Source organism: Oryctolagus cuniculus, chromosome 5 (genome assembly GCF_051225735.1).
Source record: "Oryctolagus cuniculus isolate XC-2025 breed Fujian yellow rabbit chromosome 5, ASM5122573v1, whole genome shotgun sequence".
Lineage (NCBI taxonomy): Eukaryota > Metazoa > Chordata > Mammalia > Lagomorpha > Leporidae > Oryctolagus > Oryctolagus cuniculus.
In genome coordinates this window covers 51,788,841-51,812,294 of record NC_142871.1, presented here as the reverse complement: position 1 = coordinate 51,812,294, position 23,454 = coordinate 51,788,841, and the positions used below count along the sequence as shown (strand labels likewise).

At 43.3% G+C, this 23,454-nt stretch overlaps 1 pseudogene; it reads left to right on the top strand.

The window, feature by feature from the left end:
- The first annotated feature begins 6,412 nt into the window (after window positions 1–6,412).
- LOC100339490 (phospholipid-transporting ATPase ID pseudogene) lies at window positions 6,413–9,788 on the top strand (annotated as a pseudogene).
- Window positions 9,789–23,454: the final 13,666 nt, after the last annotated feature.

The following is a 23,454-nucleotide window of genomic DNA, read 5'->3' as shown; positions in this document are numbered from 1 at the left end:
GGAAGATGGAGGACATAAGTAGAAGGACAGTTATGCTCCGCTTCCAGTAGAGTCACAAACCCTGCTCCATAGTTCCACCTTAAGACAATCAGCTGGGGCCAGTGATGTGGAGCAGTGGGTTAAGCCACCATCTAAAATGCCAGCATCCCATATGGGCACTGGTTTGAGTCCTGGCTGCTCCACTTCCAATCCAGCTCCCTGCCAATGCACGAGAATGCAGCAGAGGGTGGCTCAAGTCCTTGGGCCCTTGCACCCACATGGAAGATCAGGAAGAAGCTCCTGGCTCCTGGCTTCAGCTTGGCCCAGGGATTGAGGCCATTATGGGAGTGAATCAGCAAATGGAAGATCTTTCCCTCTCTTTCTTTTTGTCTCCTTCTTGTCTCTGTAACTCTGTCTTTCAAATAAATAAGTAAAATATTTCAAAACAAAAGGACATTCAGCTGATGGTCAGGTCTAGAAAGAGATATAGCTCACTCTCTTTGATCTCTGCTGTTCCCCATTGCTTCCCCTGAGGAGTCTTACAAAAGTGATTTGCACTGGTAGTTCGTCTATTGGCCGATATCCACATGGTGTTAACAGGAAAAAACTATGTCTCTTTTAGAAACTGAAGAATATTAGTGTAGCTTGCTTGTTTCTAGATTTATAATGAGCTCTGGAAACTGAAGATTACTTTAGATAGTTTTTATTTAAAGATTTTATTTATTTAAAGATTTAGGTTGATTACTGATGCCATAAACAAGAGTGTCAATTTGTTAAGTCAACAACAGGAGTCACTGTGCACTTACTCCTCATGTAGGATCTTTGTCCTTAGTGTGCTGTACATTGAGATTTAATGCTATAACTAGTACTCAAACAGTATTTTTCACTATGTTTCTGTGTGGGAGCAAACTGTTGAAATCTTTACTTAATGTATGCTAAACTGATCTTCTGTATATATAGAAAATTGAAAATGAATCTTGATGTGAATGGAAGGGGAGAGGGAGTGGGAAAGGGGAGGGTTGTGGGTGGGAAGGACGTTATTGGGGGGAAGCCATTGTAATCCATAAACTGTACTTTGGAAATTTATATTCATTAAATAAAAGTTTAAAAAAAAGATTTTATTTATTTATTTGAGAAGTAGTGTTACAGACAGAGGGAGAGTACAAAGAGAAAGGTCTTCCATCCTCTGGTTTTCTCCCCAAATGGCCGCAATGGCCAGAGCTGCGTCGACCCAAAGCCAGGAGCCAAGAACTTCTTCCAGGTCTCCCACGTGAGTGCAGGGCCCCAAGCACTTGGGCCGTCTTGTACTGCTTTCCCAGGCCATAGAAGAGAGCTGGACCAGAAGAGGAGTAGCCAGGGCTTGAACAGGCACCGCAGGCAGAGGCTTAGCTCACTATACCACAGCTCCAGTCATTGAAGGTTGCTTTAAATTTTAATATATAAAGAACCTAAAATCATCTTTGTGCTTCAGTAACCCTTTCAGAGTAGGCATCAGGTAGGTGAAACTACCCCTAAGTGGACTAGACCAGTCAGGGAACATATCTGAATCAGAGCGCAGTAAAGGATGTTTAACTGAAGCGTTTAAGACTACAAGAGGTAAGTGTTTGGCACAGCAACCAGGATGCTGCTTGGGATGCTTACATTCCCATATCAGAGAGCCTGGGTTCGAGTCCCAGAGTCCTTCAAAGTCCAGTTTCCTGCTGAAGCAAATCCTGGGAGGCAGTAGGTGAGGAACCAGGTTCTTGGGCCCCTGCCAATCACATGGGAGACCCAGACTGAGTTCTAGGCTTCTGGCTTCAGCTTGGTTCATCGCTGGCTTTTGTGGGCTATTGGGGAGTGAATCAGCAGATAGAAGGGCTCTCTCTCTCTCTCTTTCTCCCTTTTAAACAATATACATTTAAAACTTTGGGAAAATGAGCAATTAGTCAAATCTTGACCAGTCATATTTTGAGGGGTATTCCACAACTTGGAAACCTGGGAAACTCATAGTTAGTAGTTATTTGGCAAAAGGAAAAGGGAAAAGTGATTCTGCTAGGCAAAAAGCAAAGGCCTTGCTGAGGGGCATGGCCCTCCCATGGTGCTACTGAAGGAGTGGCACAAGGCAATTTACCTAAATGCCTTCAGAAAAAGAATAACTTTCTAGAGCTTTCTCAGTTGTTGCCTTTTCAGTCCCACACTCCTCCCTCCTAAGAGATTTTCATAAAACTCTCATTTTCTTCGTTAGCTCCCAGGATGGATGTGCTTAACCTCTCTGGCTCAGTTCCTCTTTCTCTGTCTTGGAGGGTGCATTAGTAATAATAAAGACAGCTTAGACCTGTGGCCCACAAATTCCTCCACTGTAGCAGACTGCTCTGAGTCAGTCTGCACAGAAAAGTTAAACTGGGGACAAGACTGAACCAAACTTCTGTTAAGAGAACTTCTACCGTGTCTCTGGTTCCCCAACGTTAAGAGAAAGAAATAAAATTTCTTAAAAATAAGAAAATAGTGATAGCAGACAATGTCCATACAATGTAACACATTATAGGATAGAAGTGGCTTCTAGCTTTAGTGATTATTTTGTGTTTAGAAAACACAAACACACGCAAGCTCTGACGTAAGGAAGACTTCGTTGCCCCTAACTTCAAACATTTGAAGATTTCTTCTGAAGAACAATGTTGAATTTATGACTCCAAAGGTAAGAATTTTAACCTAATGTATAATTTATAGGAAAAACATTTTGCTCAGGATAGAAAAAAAATGAGTTAATTGTATTTCTTTGAAAAGCTGTGAACTTCCCAGTGTTGAAAATTTTCTATCAAAATGGCAAATCGAAGTTGTACTAGTCAAGGAAATTTAAGCTAAAATAGTAAGTACACTGAAAAGATTTAATGGTTCAAAGAGTGACTAGTTGGGTTGTTTTCTCTCATGAAACAGCCCAGGGCAGTTATTCAAAGCAGTGAGTGGCTGTCCCTCCACACTCTTGCTACCACACAGTCGTTTGGGGAACCCAGGCTGATGGCTACCCTGGTGTGTCAAAGTCATCCTGGACATCACTGTCCCAGTGCCCTGGAATGAGGAAAGAGCTTGAAACCCACACAGGAAAGTTGTTATGGGCTAGGCCGGGAAGCAGCTCTTCCCTGCCTATCTCCCCCATTACACTCCTTGCATTGCTTAGAAGTAAGTCTAACATCAAGAGGCTGGGAAACATGGTCAGCCTCAAATCTTGGACAAGCTACTTATCACCTCAGTGGCTTTTTTTCCTCAACTCTAAAGCTGAAGATGCTTCAAAGGGCACTAGTAAGTGAAAAAATAACCCACAATCTGGCCAAAAATGCAAGTCATATATCTGATAAGGGTCTACCTCCATAATAAAGAACTATTGCAACTCAACAATAAATAAGGTAAAGGATTTGAAAAAAACACTTATCCAAAGAAATGAACAAATGAACAAAGGAAGGAAAGTTAAATATCATTAGTCATCAGGGAAATGCAAATTATAAATGACAATTAAATGCTACATTACACCCATTAGATGGCTAGAATAAAAAAGACAATAAGAAGTGTTGACAAAGATATGAAAATATTGGAACTCTCACATCACAGGTAGAAATGTCAAATGTTGCTACTTTTTTTGTTGAACATATTGACAAGTTCCTCAAAAAGTTAAATATAGAGTCACTATTTAATCCAATAATTCCACTCTCAGAAATAGACCCAGGAGAAATGAAACTTATATTCATACAAAAATTTGAACATAAATTTTTCACAGCTGAATTATTCATAATATCCAAATGTGGAAACATCTCATTAGCACCAGGTCCAAAGCAGATGAAGTAATCAGCCACTGCATTATAAACAACTCAAATCCCAAGTAATGATCAACTGACAAGTAGATAAACAATATGTGCTATAATCATACAGCAGACTATTATTCCACATAAACGAGAACAAAGTACTGATGGATGTAGTGGGTGGATGGATGTTGAAAACACTATGCTAAGTGAAAGAAGCCAGAACTGAAGGCCATATATTGTATGATTCCATTAAATAAAATGTCCAGATAGACACATCCATCAAAAGAAAAAGTGGTTTCCAAGTTTTGGGGAGACAGAGACATGGAAGTGACTGGTAAAAGGTTTAGGATGAAAAGTTTCTGTAATAAGTGGTAATCGTTGCATAACTTTCGGGAGCATACTAAAAACCACTGAACTCTGTAGTTTATAGGTGAATTTTGTAGTATGTGAACTTAAATGATGAATCTATCCATCAAAAATAGCACCCATCTGTGCAAAGACTGCTCTCATATCATTTCCCCCCCTTAACACATGGCTGCCCAGGCAGGGAAGACATTTCCCAAACTCCATTGAACAAATTAAGGCAGCCATGAGATGAGGTCCTACCAATGAAACATGCTGGATTGCCAATGACTAAAAAAAACATCATGGGAGTCACACCTTGCTGAAAACAGAGCCACTACCAGCACAGGGGTATGGATGACATCACAGAGCAGATACTGACACACTCAACTCCAAACTGGCACAGGAGAAACACACTTCTGGGGTTTCATACCAGTCTAATTTGGGATTATCTTTGTTTTAAAAGTTAGTGTTGGTCTATCTGTGCAGAAGCAGGTAAACAAAGCAGGATGAGGTCTTAACAAAATTCTAATATGCATGGCATTGGCTTAGCTGTCAGGCAGTGAGTGGTAAGGAAATAAATATTATAGGTTGGGAAGTTGGAAGTGTTTTTATTCTGTGCAAAACATTTGTCTGCATTAACATACCTACTGAGTCAGGGAAAGTGTTTGAATAAAACTGAACATTTGTGAATGCCGCCTTCTCCTTGCTATTTTAGCATGCCTGTATAAAAAACAGAACTCAGTAAAAAACAAAAAGTTTAGTTTGCAACCAAAATTAGAAGGAAATATAAAAAAAAAATAGAAATGTATGTTTTTATGTCCATTCATTTATTCACTCAATTAGCAAATGTATTCCTAGCACTGTACTACATCAATGGACAAAGCATACAAAGAGGGTTTATTCCAGTTTGAGAGACATACAACAAGTAATGCATATGATAAATTAATTATATGTTACAAATAAACTATGAAAAACAAAATTATGGAGTATAGTCAGCACAGGAGTCGGGGAACAGTTTGTGATTTTGAGCAGGCTGGTCCGGGTAGTCCTTACAGAGAAGGCTGTACGTGAGCGAAGGGAGTTAGATGCATAGAGGTCAAGGGAAAGCACATTCAAGCACAGCCATCAAGAACAGGGCTGGAAAAGAAGGAGGCCCTTGTGGCTGGAGCTGGGTTAGCAAAAGTTAACAGTAAGTGATGAGTCACAGAGGACAGGGGCAGATAGTGTGACTTTGGCTCTACTGTGGTGAAAAGAGGAGGCGTTCCAGGGTATTGAGTAGAGGAACAACTGCCGTGAGGCTCTGAGCCTCGCTGTTGCCATGGGGGCAATGCAGAAACAGAATTAAGTCAGGAGGTCAAAGGGCTAATCATGCCCAGTCCAGAGCTATTTCCCTGGAGGTCAAGATAAGAGATGGATTCAGGTTAACTTCGGCAGAAATGTCTTTTTTTCTGGAAGATTGGAGGTGGTTTGAGAAAGAGAGTGAAGGATAAAGGACGCCAAAGCTATTATAAGAAGAAAGTGTGATGATCAAGTGTAAACACCAAAACCAAAGCCAAGCGAGGCTCTAACTGTCAAGCTGTGACATCAAGGCAGCATTTCATAAATTCATCAGAAACAGCTTAGGCCTAAGGCCAAAGCAGAACTGCCTGCACCCCACAAGTGACAGCTCTCACCAGTTAATGAAGTGCCCCTCCTTGAAGCTGGGGCACTTGCCTGTGAGCTCCCTTCCACAGGCCTCGCTTCATGAAGGGTCCTCAGGGAGGACTGCTTAGCCATGGAGACTGCAAGAGGAGTGAATGCCCACTGAGCAGGGAGAAATGGCCAAGGCCCATTAACCTTCCAAAGCGGCCACCACCCAAGCAGCCCACCAGCACAGTACCCTGAGCAGTCTCCCAGTGGCCATCTTCTCCCTGGGGGGAAATGGAAACAAGGAGAGGGGAAGGGACTGGCAGTTTCCCCCTGGAAACATAAAGAATGAGACTAAGCATCCCCCTACCCTAACGATCAGTATTATTAAGCTAATGGAAATATATTTAATTTTAGAGCAGACTAATACTGTTGGACAAGCTTTTAGAGATCTCAAGTAAGGCCTCCACGACTGAAGCTGACACAGAGTAATAGGCTGAGGCCTGGGGGGCACAGAGCCACAGCTGGGCAAGTGGGATTCCTGGGGAGGCCAGCGAGAGCAGAGTACCAAGCACTGCAGGCCTCCTGGCCTGGCTGGCTGAGATTAGCACTGTATGCAAAAAAAGCACCTGGCAGGAAAAGAAACAAAGGCACAGCTAATGAGGGAGCATACAATGGAAGAGGCCCGTATGCAAGGCACTGCTGACTCCAAGTACCATATTCTCACCTTCCTGCCTGTCTAGCTCCCTGAGCAGCCCCAGGGAGTTGTCAGCACTTACATCCTGTTCCTTCTCATTTTTCAATTGATTCCACAGCTCTCCTCCTTGTCCTGGTTCACCACCATTTGGTTCTTGTCCCCATCATAACAGCTGTTAAAGATGCCACTGATGACCATGTCCAACATGTGAATAACCGGTCATCTCAGGTACAGACCAAGGGACTCCTCCAGCGAGAGCAGTGAGTGAATGTCTATACTGGCAATGTTATCAAGCTGGAGAATTACAGTTTGTGGCAGTGGGTCTCCTCCTCCTTTCCAGCAGTGAGCCCCATGGGCTGCGTTGCACAGATGCAGCAGAACTTGAGAGAGAGACCAATGTGAAGGTGCACCAAGCAATTCCAGGCTTTTTGAAATTGCAAAGTTTGGTGGCAAAATGAGCTGCAAAGTTCCCAACTGGACAAGTTCAGTGAAACCCCCAGACATCCCCCGAGCAACCAAGACATGCTGCTGAAGAACTGTGTGCTACAAGATGCTGCCAAGTGGTACTTCTGGCTGGTCATCTGTGCAGGTGCTGGCACTAAGCTGACGCAGAAAAGGGGCAGGACAAAATTTAAAAGGACAAGTATTGATGGCTTAACGTGCACACTGGTCCTCTGGATTTTGGGGTTCCTGCTCTGCAGGGCGGTGATCCGAGCCATTGGCAATGCCATCTGAAAACACAGTCTACCTACTCTGGGATGAAGCAGTGGCCAGTCCTTTTTCTACACGCTCCTCCTCAACACCATTGTGCCCATTTCACTCCATGTCAGTGTAGCCGTCATCCCTCTGAGCCACGGCTACCTCATCCACTGGGACAAGGTGTTCTACACGCATAAGCAGACACCTGCACCGTGGCCTATGCCGCCACCCTGAAGGAGGAACTGGGCCAGGTGGAGTACATCTTCTTTAACAAGAAAGGCACCCCCACCTGGAACAGCATGTTCTTCAACAAGTGCTCCTTCAGTGGCCACAGCTAGCGACATATTTGACATCCTGCAACACAAAGCTGAACTGGGAAACAGACTTCTTTAATCCTTTAGCTGACAGTAGTGCTTGTTCCAGGACCTCAGCCTTTTGGAATTCTCAAGATGCACGTGTGTGTGTGTGCACATGCATGCACACACACACACACACACACGAGTCCTACCACCTTTCCCTGTGTCGCACTGTGATGGCAGAAGAAAAGAATGAAGGACAGCTGTACTACAAAGCACGGTCCCCAGATGACGGGGTCCTGGTCGCTAGAGTCAAGAACCTTAGTTTTGTGTTCACTCTCACATCCCCAAAACATTCACCATCTGTGAGATGGGCATAGCCATCACTTACCAGCTAATGGCCACCCTGGACTTCAACATCATTTGCAAGAAGATGTCAATCACAGTGCAGCATCCAGAGGGGAAGATCAGACTCTACTGCAAAACAGCCAGCACCATCCAGCTTGACAGACTTTGCCACTGCACCCAGGAGCTGCTCAGCCCCACCAGTGACCACCTGAATGGACAAGCAGGTAAAGGGCTAAGGACACTGTTTCTGGCCTCCAAGGATCTGCATGAAGAGTACCATGAGGCTTGGACCAACATACAGCTCCAAGCCGGCCTGGTGCAGGACAGCTGGGAGGACAGGATAGCTGGCATCTACCAGGAGGCTGAGAGCGACATGGTGCGCTGGATGCAATGGCCACTGAGGAGAAACATCAGCAAGGGGTCCCAGAGACTTTCACCCTCCTGCCACGGCCACCAGTGAGATATGGGTGCTAACCAGAGAGAAACGAGAGATGGCCGTGTGCACTGGCTATTCCTGAAAGATGCTGACAGATAACATGAAGGAGATGTTCATAGTCACTGACCACGCCCTCCTGGAGGTGTGGGAGGAGCTCAGGAAAGCCCAGGAAAAGATGGTAGACTCATCTCACACTGCAGGTGATGGCTTTATCCGCCAAGAAAAACTTTCTTCTTCCAACCTCACTTCTGTCCTGGAAGCATTCGCTGAGAAGCAAGCCCTAGTCATAAATGGCCACAGCCTGGCCCACACGTCGGAGCAGACATGGAGATGGAATCTTGGAGACAGCGTGTGCCTGCAAAGCTGTCATCCAGTGCTGGGTGACCCCCTTGCAGAGAGCGCAATATTAAAAGCACAATAGACTGTGACACTTGGCATTGGTGATGGAGCCAATGATGTCAGCATAATCAAAACGGCTCATGCTGGTGTGGGCATCCGCAGGCAGGAAGGGATCCAGGCTGTCCTGACCTCCAATTACTCGCTCTCCTCCTGCTGGTGCATGGACAATAGTGCCGCCTACACGTGTGCAAGTTCCTCTGTTATTTCCTCTGTAAGAACTCTGCTTCACTACAGTCCATTTTTCTGTGGCTTCTTAGTTCAGACCATCTGTGACCTGTATTGCATCCCACACGTAGCATCTTGTGTAGCTCCCTTTCAGGCCTGGTTTTGGGGTCTCTGATCAGGATGTCTCAGAGCGATAGAACATGCAGTTCTCTAAGCTGTGTGAGCCAGGCAGCCGAACCTTCTCCTCACCAAGCAGTTCTTACTCTGCATCACCTGGACCATCTAGACTTCCACGCTCATGTTCTTTATCCACAAGGGGTGTTTACAGAACCACCCAGCATGATGGAGCCCAGCTGACCTACTCCCAGCCTTTTTGCAGTCACAGTGGCCGTGTCACTGGTCATTATGGCCAGCGTGCCAACTGGGCTGCATACAGGCTGCTGAACAGCCATCACCATATCTTCATCTGGGGCCACCTAGCTGCCTACTTTGCCATCCTCTTTACCAGGCACACCAATGGGCTCTCTGACATGTTGCTAAACCAGTTCTGGTTCACGGAGAATGCTAGAACACTGTGGTCCAGCCCATAAGGCAGCTCACACTTGTGCTCACCACTGTCATCTCCCCAAGTTTATGCTTGTTTTTGCATTTCTTAGACTTAACCCAAAGCTGGATTTCTCCAGCCTGGTCCACTACATCCTGCAGGTAAATAAACAGCAAACCCAGCATCACTGCAGGCAGCAGGTTGGCCATAGGAGGTCCCAATGCTCTGGCCATCCCTCCTCCCACTAGTAGAGCTTCATCCTGTCTGGCAAGAACACACAGCTCAGCTCCCTGATGCTGTCCAGTTTCACAACCTGCCCAGTTCCACCTAGATCGAGGGCCAGCACAGGAAGAAAAGCGACAGCCCCAGCAATCCCAGCAGTAAGACTAACAAACTTCCCAAGGGATCAAGGCTGAGACTGCAATGCCCTGTGCTGGAGACCACAGCAAGCAGGCCTGGCTGGTCTCCAAGTGGACAGTGACTCAGAACTGTTGGTCCTCACTGCTTGTCCGCCATGGCAGAGTGTCCTGCTGCTCCCATCAGTTTCTAGGACATCCCTGGCTGGAGAATTGGGGCACGTGGGCCTCAAGGGCAGAGCAGGATCTGAGGTGTGGGGATCAGTTTAGTGGGAGACAACATGTGGAACTGAAACTCTAGTCTGCCCCTGCTTTGCCTAGGAACCTACAGGGAAACTATCATTACCATATACATGTGTGTGTGCATGTATATATATATATATGTGTGTGTGTGTGTGTGTGTGTGTATGTATATATATATATGTGTGTGTGTGTGTGTGTGTATGTTTTTCTACTGCCCATAGGAGTCTTAGTGACCTGGCCCTGAATTGCGTAAGAATGTGTCCTGTCAGGTAGCCAGAGGCCTGCTGGGTTCTTTGGGTCTCTCTCATCATATGTGTCTCTCCTTGATTTGTGTTTGTACCCAGTTTGGTTTTATCTTTTTAACTTGGCAAGAGAAGAATGCCCCTAGTAAATTTTATATTGTGGTTGGTGTTTTACCTCTTGTGAGAAGAGGGGCTGGCAACTATTGGGATGTACCAAGCTGGTTGAACGGTTTGGAAGGAGCCAGATCTCCCAGGTGGCCCTCCAGTGGCTAGAGCTGTCCTGAGACAGGGCTTGATGAGGGAGTCGGAGGGTGTTGGGAGAGAAGAAAGGAAGGTTTGGTTCTGTCTCCTTCCTCAGAATAAAGTGCTACCCTCTCCACCAACACACACATGTATCAAATTCCTGGAGTCTACAAGTCCTGCTGGTACTGAACTGGAAAGTGGCCCCGTTGTTCTCAGTGAGCTAAAGCCGGGTGTGAAATGTGGTCCTAGGGGACAAATAAGAGGGTGGCTTTCTTTCATTTTAAATTTAGATCCAAGTTCATTCGCAGATGCCTTTCTGTCTTCCCTTCTCCCTCATCTGGCACTTTCTTGGACTTAGAACCCCAGACCCCCAGGTGGGGCTGGAAGGGAAACTGGCCATTGTTCCCTTTTCCCAGTAAACAAGTGGTAGAGCCCATGAGTCCATGGCAGTAGGGGAGGGGCAACTCTGACCCAGGCCAGGAGACTGCCTGCTCACTGCCGGGCATGGCCTGTCCTCTCCTTCCATCATCCACCCCTGGGAACCTATCCCCCAAATGAGTGAGGCCTTCCCCTAGTTGCTACCTAATCAGCCTTGGGAGGAATGCTGTCTTTTTTTTTTTTTTTTTTTTTTTTTGTAGGAGGGGGACTGCTTTAGGAACTATGTGGAGCTTGGAGTAGAATCCTGAGATCTTAAACATCTGATGGGGAGTCCCAAAGGAACTGGACGTGGCTGCTGTGAGGTGAGGGTGGGGTGGGCCGGGAATGGGGGAAGGGGAAGTCTTGACCAGGAAATTTTTTTTGTCTACTGTTTACAAACTCTGTATCAAGCCTGTTTAGGCAGCTCTCAAGGTCACAGCAATTTTCATATCAAAGAGGAAATGACTTTTTAAAATGTGTGTGTGTGTGTATGATTATACATATGTATTTTTTGCTATTCTTCTGTCTCTTGTTTTCTAAGGGAGGAAGAGAAATATCAAATTGCACTGAGCTATAATTAAACATCCTGTATAATTTATGAGATATTTCTATACTTATAAAAATTTTATCATCTATTTAATAGATATGAGCAAGATACCTGTTTATAAAATTCCAATTTCTGAGGGAAAAATCTTATTTAAAAGTACATTATAAAGTCAAAATTGTGGCATGGCGGATTAAGCTGCCACTTGTAACATCTACAGCCCATATTGGAGTGCCTGATTCAAGTCCTAGCTACTCCTCTCCTGATCCGGGTTCCTGCTAATATGCCTGGGCAGACAGCAGGTAATGATCCAAGCACTTAGCTCCCTGCTACCCACAGCAGAGACCTAGATGGAGTTCCTGGTTCCTGGTTATAGCTTGATCCAGCCCTGGCTGTTGTAGGAATTTGGGTAGTAAACCAGTGAACTGCATTATAGAGAAATAAGTCATTATTATGGTCACAATATTTGTCCTTGCTTAGCCAACGAATGTTTCTGGGAAGCAGCAGTGTTAGAACAGCAGCCCAACTTTGGGAGGTTAGATTTAAATTAGTTCTAATCTTGACCCTTCCACCCACTAGCTTTACACAAGTTACATAACGGCTCTGAGCTTCACTTTCCTGGCTCTAGGAGAGGAGCGATGGTACCAGGTGCATGAGAATGCGTGTGGGAGGGAAATACCATCACGTACACCCCCCACATTCAATACCAGCAAAGCTGAGTTTCTCCTTAATGCAGGAAGCTAGTGGTGATGAGGAATATGGGCATTCTGCTGCACTTGAAAAAGGACTCTCCTTGCTAAAACAGGGGCTTTATATATGAAGTGAAGGTGGCCAAAGGCAGAAGAGAAAACTTTGCTTTTCATTAGCTTGCTCTTGGCTCCAGCTGTGGTGTTCCTCTGAAGGCTTGTTGATCCCAAGATGGAGACCTGTGTGTGAAAACTTGGTACAAGGACGAGAAGCACCCGGGTTCTCATGAAAGACACTATTCTTGTGATGTCCTCAAACCTACCTCAAAGTCCTGTGGTTGGGGCATGCTCGGGCTGACTTGCCCCAATTGGTAGAGTTGGAAACATACCAGGGGATTCCAATTCAATCCCATCAAGGTGGCATGTGCCAATGCCATCTCACTATTCCAAGTGATCAATTTCAGTTCACAATTGATCATAATGAAAGGACTAAGAGTCAAAGGGAGCACATAAACAAGTCTAGTATCTGCTAACACTAACCGATAGAATAAATAAAGGGGAGAGTGATCCAACATGGGAAGTGAGATACTCAGCAGACTCATAGAATGGCGGATGTCCTAAATAGCACTCTGGCCTCAGAATCAGCCCTAAAGGCATTCGGATCTGGCTGAAAAGCCCATGAGAGTATTTCAGGCATGGAAAGCCAAGACACTCTGGCAAAAAGATCTCTGTGAGTGAGATCCCAGTGGAAAGAACAGGTCTTCAAAGAGGGAGGTACCTTTCTCTGAAGGGAGGAGAGAACCTCCACTTTGACTATGACCGTGTCTAAACAAGATAAGAGTCGGAGAACTCAAGGGGCTTCCATAGCCTTGGAAACTCATGACTGGTGCATAGGGAGATTACTGATGCCATAAACAGGAGTGTCAATTTGTAAAGTCAACAACAGGAGTCACTGTGCACTTACTCCTCATGTAGGATCTCTGTCCTTAATGTGCTGTACACTGAGGCTTAATGCTATAACGAGTACTCAAACAGTATATTTCACTTTGTGTTTCTATGGGGGTGCAAACGATTGAAATCTTTACTTAATGTACACTAAACTAATCTTCTGTAAAAAAAAAAAAAAAGAAATTATCAATTCCCAACTTGACTCTCACTGGGATTAAACATGACAATAGATCTGCTCTGATTTCATCATCATTTAAAAAAAATCATCTATTATTTTTCACTTTATGTTTCTGTGTGGGAGCAAACTGTTGAAATCCTTACTTAAGGTATACTAAGCTGATCTTCTGTATATTAAGATAATCAAAAATGAATCTTGATGTGAATGGAAGGGGAGAGGGAGTGGGAAAGGGGAGGGTTGTGGGTGGGAGGGACAGTATGGGGGGGGAAGCCATTGTAACCCATGAGTCGTACTTTGGAAATTTATATTCATTAAATAAAAGATAAAAAATAAATAAATAACAAGAATAAGAAAAAAAAGAGCAAATAAACAAAGGCTGGGTAAAAATGAAACCTCCACTGAGAACTGAGATCTGCTCATTTTTTTTTAAAAAAAAGATTTATTTATTTATTTGAAAGGCAGAGTTACAGAGCAAAGGCAGAGACAGAGATAGAGGTCTGGCATCCTCTGGTTCACTCCCCAGATGGCTGCAACGGTAGGAGCTGGGCTGATCTGAAGCCAGGAACCAAGAGTCTTCCAGGTCTCCTACGCGGGTACAGAGGTCCAAGGTCATGGGCCATTGTCTACTGTTTTCCCAGGCCATAGCAGAGAGCTGGATTGGAAGAGGAGCAGCCAGGATTCCAACGGGCACCCATATGGGATGCTGGCACTGCCAGCAGCAGCTTTACCCACTATGTCACAGTGCAGGCCCCTGAGGTCTCTTCATTGAAGTTGACTTGCTAGAAGGCTGCATGTCTCAGTAACTTTATAGTCTGATATTTTTATTGATGACATTTCAGCTACATGCCGTTGATTGCAAATTTTTGTAACACCACAGTGTTGGCTCAGAACTCTTACTAATTAGGAGAGATGCTGTGAAGAATCATGATAAGGGAATTTCAAATGCTTTGATTAAAATGACATTCACAGAAATGACATTTAAATGACTAATTTTGTTCTTTTTCCGTGTTGTAAGTTAATCCATAGTTAGTGTTGTATATGAAAGGAAATTTGGAGAATTCCAGGAGCAAACTACCAGCAGCAGCAGCAAGAGTCTAATTATAAAATAAAGTCTTTGGTGTTCAAAGAAAAAGAGTCCTGTTGCTATATAGAGACCTTTATTTTTAAATGGTATGAACACATTACTGGATAACAGAAAATTGCATCTTAACATTCTGTGAAATTGTTCAACATTTCCCTGCAGTAATGTATACCTTTGTGCAAGGTTGTACAGCAGAAGTAAACTTGGGAGTTTAAAAAGTTCTTGCTTTGTCTTCTCAGTTCAGTCGGGTTTTTTATTTTTCGGGAAAAACAAAAACAAAAACAAAAACAAAACCCTTCAGTTCTTTCAAATGTAATATAGGTGTAAGTCATAAGATTGTTTTACAGATCTAGCAAAAGATTTATAAAACATCTAGTATTGAGACTAGCATCTAGCAGGCAGTCAATAAAGGGTAGTATTGTTTATGCAAATAGCTGTCATGGTTCTTTTAATACTATTTTGAAGATCATTTCAAGGAGAATGCTATGTGAAACCTGAGTCAATTAACATACAAACTGGAGGGAGATATTTATGGCCATGGAGAAAGTGAAACAAAAAAAAAAACGGATCAGTATTTTGAAACTTATGGACTATTTGTATGTGGTTATTATGTGTCAGGCTATATGAGCTGTCTCATTCAATATTCACAATAATATTTTTTCATAATAACTTTTCCTTTTATAATTAGCATACCATAATTATAATTAACATACCATAAAACGACTCCAGTGGTTTTTAATACATTTACAAGTTTGTCCAACAATCACCACCATGTAATTCCATTCCCATGGGCAGTCATTCTCCAATCGCCCTTCTTCCCAACCCTGGTAACCACTTCTCTGAGTCTGTGTAGCTATCACAAAATCCTACAAACTGGGAAATTTATTAACAAAAGAAACTTATTCCTTACAGTTCTGGAAGCATGGAAATCCCAGATCAAGGCACCACCAGCTGGCGTCTGGCGAGGGCCTCCTTGCTGCAGCCTCACATGGCAGAAGTGACAGAAGACAAAATGGGCTTTTATAAGGCACTAATCCATTCATCAGGGCTCTGCATCACTTCCCCAAAGACCCCACTTCTCAATCCCCCAAATAGGCCTTATGTTTCAAAACAGCTTTTGGAGGGAACACATTCAAACCGTAGCAATCATGAATCTACTTTTTGGCTATGGATTTGCCTTTTATGTGCAATTTGCTAAATCAAATCGTGCTCGTGCAATAAACAGCCTTTTTTGCCTGGATTCTTTTTTTTTTTTTTTTTTTTTTTGACAGGCAGAGTGGACAGTGAGAGAGAGAGACAGAGAAAAAGGTCTTCCTTTTAGCCGTTGGTTCACCCTCCAGGCGCACTGCGGCTGGCACACTGTGCTGATCTGAAGCCAGGAGCCAGGTGCTTCTCCTAGTCTCCCATGCGGGTGCAGGGCCCAAGCACTTGGGCCATCCTCCACTGCACTCCCTGGCCACAGCAAAGAGCTGGCCTGGAAGAGGGGCAACCGGGACAGAATCCGGCGCCCCGACCAGGACTAGAACCCGGTGTGTGGGTGCCACAAGGCGGAGGATTAGCCTAGTGAGCCGCAGCGCCGGCTGGATTCTGTCATTTAGCATAATGCTTCTAAGGTTCATGCATGTTGTAGCACGTTTCAGTACTTCATCCATTTCTATGTCTGAATAAAATTCCATTGCATGACTATACTACATTGTGTTTATCTACTCAGCATTAAAAGTATAGTAACACTTTATCACTGAGAACATTGAAGCTGAAGAAGCTTAAGCAAACTTGCAAGAGGTTAAACAATAAGGGAATCAAGGACTTTTTTAAATTCAAAACTCACACATTTAGAAAATAGCACTAATTTATTTGAACAGCGGAGAGACAGAGAGAACTAACTACTAGTTCACCTACTAAATGCCAACAACCATATAAGCTGGACTTGGCTGAAACTGGAATCTGGGAATTTGATCCAGATTGCCAACACGGTGGAAACATGGCCTGACACTGCGGCCTCCCAGGGTCCACACAAGCAAAAAGCTGGACTGAACCAGGAACTGAACCCAGGCACAGAATGTAGGATATGGGCATGTTAACCACTAGGCCCAGTCCCCAAAATTTGCATTTCTAATCAATTTACCTAACTGTATCTGATTTGTGAAATAGATTGGTATATAATAAAATATTAAAATACACATCTCCCTGATTTTTGCTTATTTTTCTATTGGAATTTTCATGTCTTTCTTCATAGTTAAGAGGTGTTCTTAATATGAATATGACAGATACCAATCTTTTGTTGCCACTATGTATTGTAAATATTTTCTCCCAGTCTATAATTTGTATTTTCACCACCCTGATTGTATCTTTTGATGAATAAAACTTCTCAATTTTAGTGAGGCTAGATGAAGTAATGTATCATAGGGACAGTTTTTGTGTTTTGTTTAGGAAATGCAGGCATTTGGGGAGTGAACTGCAGCTGGGTGCTCTCTCTCTCTCTCTCTCTCTAAGTAAACTTTTTAAAAATAACTTAAAATTTTTCTAAAAAGGGAAATAAGGCCATGATGAACACCAATGCAGATGGAGGTTACCCTAAATCTGGGTGAGGGTACCAAGGGGCGATAGCAGAGGGAGACCAAAAATGAAAAAAGGCACACACAGGTTATTGTCTTGGTTCAGAATTGCCTTAACTGAGTGGTAGATATATTATTGAAGGAACCAATAAAGAAATAAAAGAAGCAACATACGGTGCAATATTAAGTGTATCTTAAAGAAGAAAGATGATTAATCTATTTCTAAGTAGCTGTTGTTCAATATGAAAATAAAAATAAGGGAAAATTGCTAAAAATAACCTTGTTTAAAAGAGCATGAGTTTTACAGAAAATATTCTCTGCTACAACTATTCATAGTAATAATAATCATATAAATCTAAAATTATATATAAAGATGTAGGCCCTCATTTGAAAGTCCAGGAGCAGACTGATGAATTTTCCTAACAAAAGGAAGATGAAAGTGGCATGATCAAAGCCACTTAGCTTTAGCTTGTTTGTAGGAACATCCTTGTATCTACCTCATGTAGTACTTTGTATATTTCAAGCAAGAATTCAGAGAACAGGTGGTAAAAAACAAAAGTGCCCAGGACAGGACACCCCACCCTAAGCCTCCTATCACAACTACTCCAGCAGGAGAGTGCTTCACAGAGACAGGGTACTTCATCGTGGTATCATGGGCCCTGTTTTAAGGTGATTGTGCCACCCACTCCCCAGTTCATTAGACCTGACGAGAAGAGGAAGAGACATAAAGCGTGAGCACTCTCTTCCTCCCCACTCCTTGTAGAGGAAAGGCCATGTGAGGAGGCAGCAAGACCCAGGAAAGGAGCCTTCACTGGGGAACTGGCCAGCACCTAAATGCGAGATGTGCAGACTCCAAACAGCTAAGCAAATAGGTTGCTGTTGTTTAAACCATCCAGTCTGCAGGATTTGTCATGGCTGCATAAGGTGATGAGTATAGGCAGAAGTTGGAAGACTGGAATATTCCAAGATATTAGTCTACTCTGAACTCACACACATATATACACACAAATAGCCTCATCAGGTTCATTTCTACCAATGACCAAAACCCAATCACGGTCTCTCTTGGATGAGGAGGTGTTAAGCAAGCACCAGATAGAACAGAAATGCTTCGGGGCTGGGGGAGGCGACCAAGGGCTGACCTCTGCCTGAGTGAGCTTGGGTGTGGCCTCCCATACAGGTCTACAGTTGCTTTCATTCCATCTGCTACCAAACCAGCTATTTTATGCTCAGTGTTCTCTTTGCGCGTCTCTATGGTTTTACCACATGCACATGTGTTCCCGAACAGAAGGGTTCTACTTGTTTATTGTTGAACTAGACTAATTTATTTTATTTGTTTCACTTCCTCCTGCCAGATATGAGCTATTATAGGGCAGAGAGTTATGCCTGTTCTGCTTACTACTGTATTCCTGGCGCCTAAAATGGCACCTTGCACACAGTAGGTGTGCATTTTTATTGAATAAGTAAGTTACCAGCCGAAGATTTGTGTGAACTTGAGCGTCTCTGAAGAAAAGAATTCATCAGATCACAAGAACTCAGCCCTGTATGCTGACGGTGTCCATGGGCTCACTCTGTGAACTCATGGGAACTCTGTGTTCAATGTTGCATACATTCCTTTGCTGCCCATTTATAGCCATGTTGTCAAGAGTGCCTCAGACCTGGCCACACTCAAATTGCTCATCCCCCAGTGGTTACTATTCAGCACTTGACTGTGACAAAATGATTACATCTAGGTCCGCCCATTCCAAAACCTCTCCATGTAGCTGCATTCTGACTTCTTTCCTAAGGCAGAGTCAGACTCTATTCCTGTACAAATGGCCTATGTTCATTGTGTAATTCGAGAGACCTGGCATTCCAGAGGCCTCAGGTAAGAGAACTCCATAAAGTTGCCTCCTTAAGCAAGCCTGAGCAAGAAAGAAGGAAACAATCTCATTTGGCCATTATCTCCATGACCCATGCGAATGGAAAAAGAGATTACCCATCTTGGGTCACCTCCCAGTATTCTCTCTTCCAGCTTGATGTCTCTCCTACCCCCTCCACTCTTGGAGTCCCAATGTATGAAGATCCCTCTTCAAATGAGAACCCTGTACTCTTTTCCCACCTGGTCCTGCTTCCCTTGCTTTGTCCTGGCTGTATCCTTTTGAAGCTCGGAGACCAGAAAGTTGAGTTTTAAGGTTATCATTAGAGTATAAAGCTCCCACCTAAAGTTGCAAGAGTTTCCTCAACCTCACAGTGTTTCCAGAGCTGACATCTGCTGACCATGGAATCTTGTCCAACATTGCATCACCCAGGGCTCAGAAATAAAAAATAACTTCCACCTATAATCATTTCTCTGAATAAGGATGCCCTGGGATGTTTATGGATGAATTTTTAGTCTTATAAACAGTCACATTTACTTTTTCACAGTGCTCTTGTTTCCCACAGATTTCTTATAGCCCAGAATAAACACCTAATAAACCATGGAGATTTTTCATAAATATTGAGGAAGTTTCTGAGATAAGGAGCATTTATACACACACACATCAAGCCAATTGCCCCTTTGTGAGAAACTCTATAGCTTAACATGCCAATGTTACTCATTCCTTAAAAGGGCACCTGCATTTAAAAAGGATTTGCTAATTTCTGAGCCACCTCTCTGGTTCCGTCTGTCTTAGTTGAAGTCACTGAGCTATCTTTATAACTTCATCAGCATTTTCCAAGCAACATACTGAGTGGCTATAAACAGAACATTAGGAAAGCCAACCCATACAACTTGTAAGGAAATTGGATTAAACACTGGTTTACAATCAAAAGTGACCTCGGTGAAAATTAATTAAAGAAAAATATTTCTGTTGCCTTTGGCATTGTTCTCCTACTCAGAGAACAAATGTTCCAGATAATAGCTCTTGACTCCAAAATGAGCTGGTGATTTATAAATATTCTCTCTAAAGAAATTACTGGTTATGGACAGAGAGAAACCCCGTGCTTTCTAGTTTGCCTGTGACAATGATTTGGCACGACTTGCAACTTGTGTAGAAGCCACCAACAGGTCCAAGAGAAGAATTCCCTTCTAGAACAGAGTGATCTCTCATCCTTGCTTTGGTTTCCCTGCACACCCTTTATCCCAACACATATTAAAAATAACTCACTTGACGCACAAGCTCCTCTTTGAGTGCTTTCAGCCTGTCTACTTGGGCTGGAAAAATGTGCAGAACATGTTATCTCAGAGGTAGATCAAAACACAAAATCTTTCTGACCTCCTTCTGGCCTTCTCCCTGGGAAAAGAATAAGAGCTTGCTAGTTAGCAAGACTTTGAACTTTTTTATGTTCTTTGCTTGAATTCTTAAGAATAATTCTGCAGCAAGATGCTTTGATTTTTATTTTATTGACTATCTATATGAAGTTCTTGGTTTTAACTGGTGAAGTGACTTTATTATTATTTTTGTTTCTCGAAGGCTTTCTTTTGTTCATTTAATGTGATGTAGTTGTGTTTCATCTACTCTCCATGGGAATATGTTTTATATGGATTTTTAACAGTTTATCTAAAACAAAAAAATGAACACAGTTCTCTCCTATTTCAATGTAATTAAACTTACTAGTAGTAAAGAAATGAGTTGTTATGTGTTAAGGAAATTTCTCTCTTTACTTCATACTTAAAAATGGAAAAACACTTTGTCCTATCAAGAATAGAACTTGGACAATCAAAAAGTTCATGAGCACATTTTGCATCCAGACAGGTTAATAGGTAAACTATCTAAACTAGGGAGGTTCTGAAGAGTGTGAGTTTGCACTCAAAGGAGCTAGGCAGTGAGAACAGTGTTATTAAAACCAGTGTTAAAAGACTACATGCTATAAATTTGCAAGTAAATACATTCATGAAAAAAGTGCAGCACATACTCTGATCTCATCTCTTCCTAGTTAGGTTACCACATTAGAGCCTTATGTGTGCTCCTGAGGGGATTCACATGCACTGTGTCTGGGGTGGGGGTGCCACACGGTGGTGTGCGGCCTACTGTGCATCTCTCCAGCTTCGAGGGCGGCTCTGTGAGGTTGGCAGCGTGAAATGGTCCATGTTGGACTATTTACACCTGGGACTTCGGCAGATAGTACAGATTGGGGTTTTAACCTCTAAGCTTTCACTTGTTAACGACATTTACCAGCCTATGATTGTCTAATAGTGAGAATTGTGCTATATCAAATTGCAAATAGATTGGAAACGTGTATTCCAGAGAGTTGATTGTCCTGAGCAATTTTGCTTTTGCCTTCCAGTGCTCTTTCCACCTTCATCTTCTATCATCATTCCTTCCACTGGGCAAGGGTGGGGATCCACACGTCCCAGCCCTCCCTTGCCTCAGGGTTGGGTTCGTGACTTCAGCTTGGCTGCTCATAGTCCTCTGTAGAGCAGGCCATAGTCATGGGTTCTGGAACACACATAGGAGACAGACTTGGATAAAGTCCTCCTCAAAACTTTACAGATGAGGGCAGGCTTTTGGCATAGTAGTTACAAAGCTGCTCACATCTCATGTCAGAGTGCCTGGATTCAAGTCCTAGCTCCACTCTCATTCCAGTTTCGTGTGAGTGGGCAACCCGAGAGGCAGCAGGTGACGGCTAAAGTACTTGGGTTGCTACCACCTATGTGGGAGATCTGGATTGAGTTCTAGGTTTCTGGTTTCTGCTTGGCTCAGCCTGGGCACTTGGGATATGGACCCGCAGAAGGGAGCTCTCTGTTTCTCTGTTTCTCTCTCTCTCTCTCTCAATCTGCCTTTCAAACAAATAAAAGCAATTTTTAAAACCAAAATATAAAACTATACATTAAAAAGGGACCAGATGGTGGCTGGGGTGAGGAGCTACAAATGCACGCTTGAGGCTACCACTGGCCATCTTCCTGCACATGGTGATGCTTGGGGTGAAACAGGGCCCTGATGACAGTATCCGAAACATGCTGAGTTCAGTTGCTGCTTGGATTTCTTGGTTAGCTGAGCCAATGTATTTATTCCTTGCTTTGCATGACTTATAACAACCCTTTCATGTTGAGTAAATCTGGTAAGTGCCATGTGATAAGACATGTCCATGTGGAGAGCATTGCTGGTTCCTGAGTGAGAGTGACTGAAGGAAAAACCAATCATTTTCCCTTCCTCAACCCTGACCACAATCAACAGGAAAATATTGTGTGATTCTAACAGGTGTGGGGATTTCTCGCCACCAGCAGGCAGGCCATGCAGCAGAGGTGGACACCAGCTTGAATTCAGTTCTGTTGGGATCTACCTGGGGATAATATCAGGTCTCACAAGTTGGGGGTTCAGTTATCAAGACCTTTTAAATGCCAGTTGCAAGCCCCAAGTCATTTTACTTGTGCAGCTGACCAACTGATTAGAAATCAGGGTTCCCACAACCGCCTCCTCATGTTTCAGTAATATGCTCACAGAACTTGAGGAGACTCTTACAGTTACTGCTTTAGGATAAAGGATACCACAAAGGATGCAGATGAAGAACTGACAGGGTGATGGACGAGGGAAGGGCTGTGGAACTTCTTGCCTTCTCCAGGCTCTACCAAGAACATCCAGGTCTCCAGCTATTCTAAAGCTCTCCAAACCTGTCCTTCTAGGTTGTTCTGAAGACTTTACTGCATAGGCATGATTGCTTATGAACTGCGTGGGGAAACCCAGCAAGGCTGGTCTAGATTCTTCCTGAGGGTATAGGGCAGGATCTCTGTGGCATGAGTAAGGTCATATGACCTACTGTCTGACTCCTGCCATGGTGAAGGTGTTCTGAACCAAGAACTGCAGAGCAGAAACTGAACTATATGTATCATAACACCACAGTGATAGAGCTATGTGGGGAGGGTGTGTGCAAATTGATCTATATTGAGACTCGATCTGGAGACTCACAAGGTGTTCATTGGTAGAGTCTTTTTGTTGTGTCAACCAGAATTTTGTGTAAATTTATCAGGTTGTATTTAAGACTAAATATTGTATTCACCTGATAGATTGAAGTTTATGAAAGCTGAGGACAATGCCATACCTATCAGTATAGCTCCGTGATCGTTCCAGCATCATGTGGAAGATAGTAAGAAATCACTCAGGAAATATCAATAAAAGAGCTCTCTCCTGAAAACTGGACATTCTCTATACCATGACAATGACTCAGCAATTTTATGCAGCACCCACAGCTTTCTTTGTGAGGAAGGCACATGGACAATGCTATTTGACGTGAGGTAGAGTAAGCAGCTTCAAGAAATAAAGATATTGCAGCTCATCATTATGCTTTGACCTTGAGAACTGAACTTGGTTTTATGTAAACCAGATTTCCCATTTCTAAGACTGTGAGCTCAAGGGAATCATAAAAAGATTAATCCATTGATTATTTTGCAAAGTAATTTAACAGTTAAAACTGGGATTTCAAAATTTAAAAAATCTTTTCCCAATCTCTCTCACACCCACCGATTGCAACATCTAACAAATATGCTTTTGTCCTTCTCTTGGTTGGCATCTGTTGGAGTCTCAGCTGGAAAAAACTGGAAAACACTTGCCTCCCTTTTCACATTTCATAAAGATGAACAACAGCATTGAAGTGACTACTTCTGGATCTCCTCTCTGTCCCTTTATGCATTATTCCTTATTGGAACAAGAACACACCCATCTGGGATAACAGAAAAACCTGACACATATTTGCCATGCT